Source organism: Arachis stenosperma, chromosome 6, assembly GCF_014773155.1.
Source record: "Arachis stenosperma cultivar V10309 chromosome 6, arast.V10309.gnm1.PFL2, whole genome shotgun sequence".
Classification (NCBI taxonomy): Eukaryota; Viridiplantae; Streptophyta; class Magnoliopsida; order Fabales; family Fabaceae; genus Arachis; species Arachis stenosperma.
This window is the reverse complement of record NC_080382.1, coordinates 49834982-49842608: the sequence shown is the minus strand read 5'-3', so window position 1 is coordinate 49842608 and position 7627 is coordinate 49834982. Positions and strand designations below refer to the sequence as shown.

Sequence of the window (7627 nt, the reverse complement as noted above, 5' to 3'; positions counted from 1 at the left end):
TCATGATCATCAACCTATAGAAAACATAAAATAACAAAAGAAAATAGATTACATATAACATTGGGTTGCCTCCCAACAAGCGCTTCTTTAATGTCAGTAGCTTGACAGTGGGCTCTCATGGAGCCTCACAGATGCTCAGAGCAATGTTGGAACCTCCCAACACCAAACTTAGAGTTTGAATGTGGGGGTTCAACACCAAACTTAGAATTTGGTTGTGGCCTCCCAATACCAAACTTAAAGTTTGACTGTGGGGGCTCTGTTTGACTCTGTTTTGAGAGAAGCTCTTCATGCTTCCTCTCCATGGTGACAGAGGGATATCCTTGAGCCTTAAACACAAAGGATTCTTCATTCACTTGAATGATCAATTCTCCTCTGTCAACCTCAATCACAGCCTTTGCTGTGGCAAGGAAGGGTCTGCCAAGGATGATGGATTCATCCATACACTTCCCAGTCTCTAGGACTATGAAATCAGCAGGGATGTAATGGTCTTCAACTTTCACCAGAACATCCTCTACTAGCCCATAAGCTTATTTTCTTGAATTGTCTGCCATCTCTAGTGAGATTCTTGTAGCTTGTACCTCAAAGATCCCTAGCTTCTCCATTACAGAGAGAGGCATGAGGTTTACACTTGACCCTAAGTCACACAGAGCCTTCTTGAAGGTCATGGTACCTATGGTACAAGGTATTGAAAACTTCCCAGGATCTTGTCTCTTTTGAGGTAATTTATGCCTAGACAAGTCATCCAGTTCTTTGGTGAGCAAAGGGGGTTCATTCTCCCAAGTCTCATTACCAAATAACTTGTCATTTAGCGTCATGATTGCTCCAAGGTATTTAACAACTTACTCTTCAGTGACATACTCATCCTCTTCAGAGGAAGAATACTCATCAGAGCTCATGAATGGCAGAAGTAAATTCAATGGAATCTCTATGGTCTCAGTGTAAGCCTCAGATTCCCATGGTTCCTCATTAGGGAACTCATTGGAGGCCAGTGGACGTCCATTGAGGTCTTCCCCAGTGGCGTTCACTGCCTCTTCCTCCTCTCCAAATTCGGCCATGTTGATGGCCTTGCACTCTCCTTTTGGATTTTCTTTTGTATTGCTTGGAAGAGTACTAGGAGGGAGTTCAGCAATTTTCTTGCTCAGCTGTCCCACTTGTGCCTCCAAGTTTCTAATGGAGGACCTTGTTTCAGTCATGAAACTTTGAGTGGTTTTGATTAGATCAGAGACCATGGTTGCTAAGTCAGAGTGGTTCTGCTTAGAATTCTCTGTCTGTTGCTGAGAAGATGATGGAAAAGGCTTGCCATTGCTAAACCTGTTTCTTCCACCATTATTGTTGTTGAAACCCTGTTGAGGTCTCTGTTGATCCTTCCATGAGAAATTTGGATGATTTCTCCATGAAGAATTATAGGTGTTTCCATAGGGTTCTCCCATGTAGTTCACCTCTTCCATTGAAGGATTCTCAGGATCATAAGCTTCTTCTTCAGATGAAGCATCCTTAGTACTGCTTGGTGCAGCTTGCATTCCAGACAGACTTTGAGAAATCAAATTGACTTGCTGAGTCAATATTTTGTTCTAAGCCAGTATGGCATTCAGAGTATCAATCTCAAGAACTCCTTTCTTCTGATTTGTCCCATTGTTCACAGGATTCCTTTCAGAAGTGTACATGAATTGGTTATTTGCAACCATTTCAATTAGTTCTTGAGCTTCTGTAGGCGTCTTCTTCAGATGAAGAGATCCTCCAGCAGAGCTATCCAAAGACATCTTGGACAGTTCAGACAGACCATCATAGAAAATACCTATGATGCTCTATTCAGAAAGCATGTCAGAAGGACATTTTCTGATCAATTGTTTGTATCTTTCCCAAGCTTCATAGAGGGATTCACCTTCCTTCTGTCTGAAGGTTTGGACTTCCACTCTAAGCTTACTCAATTTTTGAGGTGGAAAGAACTTTGCCAAGAAGGCATTGACTAGCTTTTCCCAAGAGTTCAGGCTTTCTTTAGGTTGTGAGTCCAACCATATCCTAGCTCTGTCTCTTACAGCAAAAGGGAATAGCATAAGTCTGTAGACCTCAGGGTCAACCCCATTAGTCTTGACAGTGTTACAGATTTGCATGAATTCAGCTAAAAACTGATGAGGATCTTCCAATGGAAGTCCATGGAACTTGCAATTCTGTTACATTAGAGAAACTAATTGAGGCTTAAGCTCAAAGTTGTTTGCTCCAATGGCAGGGATAGAGATGCTTCTCCCATAGAAGTCGAGAGTAGGTGCAGTAAAGTCATCCAGCACCTTCCTTGCATTGTTTGCATTGGTGTTGTTTTCGGCTGCCATGGGTTCTTCTTCTTTGAAGATTTCTATTAGGTCCTCTATAGAGGGTTGTGCCTTGGCTTCTCTTAGCTTTCGCTTCAAGGTCCTTTCAGGTTCAGGGTCAGCCTCAACAAGAATGCCTTTGTCTTTGCTCCTGCTCATATGAAAGAGAAAAGAACAAGAAAATGTGGAATCCTCTATGTCACAGTTTAGAGATTCCTTGAGGTGTCAGAGGAACAGAAAAATAGAAGGAAGAGGTAGAAGAATTCGAACTTAGTGAGATAGAGTTCGAATTGTGCATTGAGGAGGAGTGGTACTCTATAAATAGAAGGATGTGAGAAGAGGGGAAGAGATTTTTCGAAAATTAAGTAAAAGATTTTAAAAACATTTTGAAAAACACAAATTGATTTTCGAAAACCAAGAGTGAAAAAGAAATCAAGTGATTCTTGAAAAAGATTTTGAAATTAGAAATCAAACAGATATGATTGAAAACTATTTTGAAAAAGATGTGATTAAAAAGATATGATTGAAAAGTTGTGGTTTTAAAAAAATATGATTGAAAAGATATGATTTGAAAAACAATTTTAAAAAGATTTGATTTTAAAAAATTTTGAAAACCTGAAAAAAAATTTGAATTAAAAATAGAATCTTCCCTCTTGTGCCATCCTGGCGTTAAACGCCCAGAATGGTGCACATTCTGGCGTTTAACGCCCAAATCACTACCTTTTTGGGCGTTAAACGCCCAGCCAGGTATCATGGCTGGCGTTTAAACGCCAGTTTTCCTTCTTCACTGGGCGTTTTGAATGCCCAGCTTTTTCTGTGTAATTCCTCTGTTGCATGTACTGAATCTTCAGTTCTCTGTATTTTTGACTTGAAAATAGAACCAAGATCAAATAAACAATGCATGCAAGACACCAAACTTAAAATAAGACACTAGACTTAAACAAGAAACATAAAATATTTTTGGTTTTTGAAATTTTGTAATTTTTTTGTGCTTTTTCGAATATTATATGAAAAAAAAGAAAATAAAGGTTTCAGAATTCTTAATGAGAATTCCAGGAATTATTTGCAATGCTAGTGTAAGACTCCGGTCCAGGAATTAGACATGGCTTCACAGCCAGCCAAGCTTTCAAAGAAAGCTCCAGTCCAAAACACTAGACATGGCCAATGGCCAGCCATGCCTTAGCAGATCATTGCTTCAACAGCAAGATTGATAGAAATCAACAAGCTCTTGTGATGATAAGTTGAAACCTCGGTCCAATAAGATTAGACATGGCTTCACAGCCAGCCAGATTTCAACAGATCATCATGAAACTCTAGAATTCATTCTTAAAGAAATTCTGAAAAAAATACCTAATCTAAGCAACAAGATGAGCCGTCAGTTGTCCATACTCGAAACAATCCCCGGCAACGGCGCCAAAAACTTGGTGCTATTGCCGGATCAAAAATTTGGCACTGATGTTACCGGACCAAAAGCTTGCCGAAAACTCGAACAATCCCCGGCAACGGCGCCAAAAACTTGGTGCACGAAATTGTGATCACTACTTTTCACAACTCAAATAATCCCTAGTAATGGCCCCAAAGACTTGGTGCTCAATACCATGGTATAAACACAACTTCGCACAACTAACCAGCAAGTGCACTGGGTCGTCCAAGTAATAAACCTTACGCGAGTAAGGGTCGATCCCACGGAGATTGTTGGTATGAAGCAAGCTATGGTCACCTTGTAAATCTCAGTCAGGCAGACTCAAATGGTTATGGATGATATATGAATAAAAGATAAAGATAGAGATACTTATGCAATTCATTGGTGAGAACTTCAGATAAGCGAATGGAGATGCTTTGTCCCTTCCGTCTCTCTGCTTTCCTACTGTCTTCATCCAATCCTTCTTACTCCTTTCCATGGTAAGCTGTATGTTGGGCATCACCGTTGTCAGTGGCTACAGTCCCGTCCTCTCAGTGGAAATGTTCAACGCACCCTGTCACGGCACGGCTATCCAGCTGTCGGTTCTCGATCATGTCGGAATAGAATCCAGTGATTCTTTTGCGTCTGTCACTAACGCCCCACAATCGCGAGTTTGAAGCTCGTCACAGTCATTCAATCATTGAATCCTACTCAGAATACCACAGACAAGGTTTAGACCTTCTGGATTCTCTTGAATGCCGCCATCAATTCTAGCTTATACCACGAAGATTCCGGTTAAAGAACCCAAGAGATATCCACCCAATCTAAGGTAGAACGGAGGTGATTGACAGTCACACGTTCATAGGTGAGAATGATGATGAGTGTCACGGATCATCACATTCATCAAGTTGAAGAACAAGTGATATCTTGGAACAAGAACAAGCTGAATTGAATAGAAGAACAATAGTAATTGCATTAATACTCGAGGTACAGCAGAGCTCCACACCTTAATCTATGGTGTGTAGAAACTCCACCGTTGAAAATACATAAGAACAAGGTCTAGGCATGGCCGTGAGGCCAGCCCCATGATCTAAGATAGCATAAGACTAAAGATAGCTACCAAGATGTGTCAAAATACAATAGTAAAAGGTCCTACTTATAGGGAACTAGTAGCTTAAGAATTACAAAGATGAGTAAAAGACATAAAATCCACTTCCGGGCCCACTTGGTGTGTGCTTGGGCTGAGCATTGAAGCATTTTCGTGTAGAGACTCTTCTTGGAGTTAAACGCCAGCTTTTGTGCCAGTTTGGGCGTTTAACTCCCATTCTTGTGCTAGTTCCGGCGTTAAACGCCGGGCATTCTTGAGCTGATTTGGAACGCCGGTTTGGGCCATCAAATCTCGGGCAAAATATGGACTATTATACATTGCTGGAAAGCCCAGGATGTCTACTTTCCAACGCCATTGAGAGCGTGCTAATTGGGCTTCTGTAGCTCCAGAAAATCCACTTCGAGTGCAGGGAGGTCAGAATCCAATAGCATCTGCAGTCCTTTTCAGTCTCTGAATCAGATTTTTGCTCAGGTCCCTAAATTTCAGCCAGAAAATACCTGAAATCACAAAAAAACACACAAACTCATAGTAAAGTCCAGAAAAGTGAATTTTAACTAAAAACTAATAAAAAATATACTAAAAACTAACTAAATCTACTAAAAACATACTAAAAACAATGCCAAAAAGCGTACAAATTATCCGCTCATCAGGCATCTACTAGAGCGTCGATGCTTGGGAGTAGATAAGGGTCTTTTGAGCAGGCTTTGTTGAGGTCGGTGTAGTCAGTGCACATTCGTCACTTCCCATTTGATTTTTTCACCAAGACGACATTTGCTAGCCATAGTGGGTATTTAACTTCTCTTATGAATCCTGCCTCCAGTAGTGCTTGTACTTGTTCTTCTACAGCCTGAGACCGTTCTGGCCCAAGTTTTCTTCGTCTTTGTTGTACCGGCCAAGATCCCGGGTAGACTGCCAGCTTGTGGCTCATTAGTTCGAGATATATGCCTGGCATGTCGGCAGCTTTCCATGCGAAGAGATCAACATTATCTCGTAGAAACCGTATTAGTGATTCTTTTGCGTCTCTTTTCAGGATCGTGCCAATATTAGTTGTTTTGTCCGAGGTATCTCCGATCTGAACTCTTTCTATTTCTCCTTCGGGTCGTGAACGGAGTTCTTCTCGTCTCTGATCTCCGCCGAGTTCGATTGTTTGGAACTCTCCTCCTTCGCCTCGGAGATTTAGACTTTCATTATAACAGTGATGCGCCATCTTTTGATCTGCTTTTATTGTAGCTATCCCTTCTGTAGTTGAGAATTTCATACATAGATGTAGAGTTGAAACTATTGCTCCGAGTTGATTTAACATCATCCGACCTATTAAGGCATTGTAGGCTGAGCTTACGTCGACCACGATATAGTCTATCTTAAGTGTTCGGGATTGGTTCCCCTTTCCAAAGGTTGTGTGTAACGATACGTATCCTAGTGGCTGTACTGGGGTGTCCCCAAGTCCGAACAGGCTGTTCGGATATGCTTTTAGCTCTTTCTCTTCTAAGCCGAGCTTGTCGAAGGCAGTTTTGAATAGAATGTCGGCGGAGCTTCCTTGATCAATTAATGTACGGTGGAGGTTGGCGTTTGCCAATATAATTGTGATGACCATGGGGTCGTCGTGTCCTGAAATGATTCCGGATGCATCTTCTATGGTAAACGTGATTGCTGGGATGTCTGGCACTTCTTTCTTGCCTTTGACGTGGTATACTTCTTTGAGGTGTCGCTTGCGGGATGACTTGGAGATTCCTCCTACAGCAAATCCGCCGTGTATCACGTGGACATGTCTTTCCGGTGTGCGGGGTGATCGTTCAGATTGTCCGACATCTTCATCCCTTCTTCTTTTCCTTGGTTCTTCGTTCCGATTGGCCAGGAAACGATCTAGTTTTCCTTCCCTAACTAATTTCTATATGACATTTTTCAAGTCAAAGCATTCGTTGGTGGAATGTCCTCGGACTCGATGATACTCACAGTATTCGTTCGATTTCCTCCTCTCCTTTTGCCTTTAAGTGGCCGAGCTGGGGGTATTTTTTTCGTATGGCAGACTTCTTTATAAACATCTACCAAGGATACTGATGAGCGGATAATTTGTACGCTTTTTGGCATTGTTTTTAGTATGTTTTAGTATCTTTTAGTTAGTTTTTAGTATATTTTTATTAGTTTTTAATTAAAATTCACTTTTCTGGACTTTACTATGAGTTTGTGTGTTTTTCTGTGATTTCAGGTATTTTCTGACTAAAATTGAAGGTTCTGAGCAAAAATCTGATCCAGAGACTGAAAAGGACTGCAGATGCTGTTGGATTCTGACCTCCCTGCACTCGAAGTGGATTTTCTGGAGCTACAGAAACCCAATTGGCGCGCTCTCAACGGCATTGGAAAGTAGACATCCTGGGCTTTCCAGCAATATATAATAGTCCATACTTTGCCCAAGATTTGATGGCCCAAACCGGCGCTCAAAGTCACCTACAGAAATTCCAGCGTTAAACGCCGGAACTGGCATAAAACTTGGAGTTAAACGCCCAAACTGGCATGAAAGCCGGCGTTTAACTCCAGAAAAGGTCTCTACACGAAAATGCTTCATTGCTCAGCCCAAGCACACACCAAGTGGGCCCGAAAGTAGATTTTTCTGTCATTTACTCAATTCTGTAAACCTTAGGATACTAGCTTACTATTTATAGGATCTTTTGACATTGTATCAGTACCTTACGACCTCATAACATTTTAGACGTTTCATTGTGTACCTTCCACAGCATGAGCCTCTAAACCCCATGGTTGGGGGTGAGGAGCTCTGCTGTGTCTTGATGGATTAATGCAATTACTACTGTTTCT

At 41.4% G+C, this 7627-nt stretch overlaps 1 non-coding gene across 1 annotated transcript; it reads left to right on the top strand.

The window, feature by feature from the left end:
• Positions 1-1814: 1814 nt before the first annotated feature.
• Positions 1815-1922, top strand: LOC130937473 (small nucleolar RNA R71). The gene has a single exon (XR_009068692.1). It is a non-coding gene; the product is annotated as a small nucleolar RNA R71 (small nucleolar RNA).
• Positions 1923-7627: the final 5705 nt, after the last annotated feature.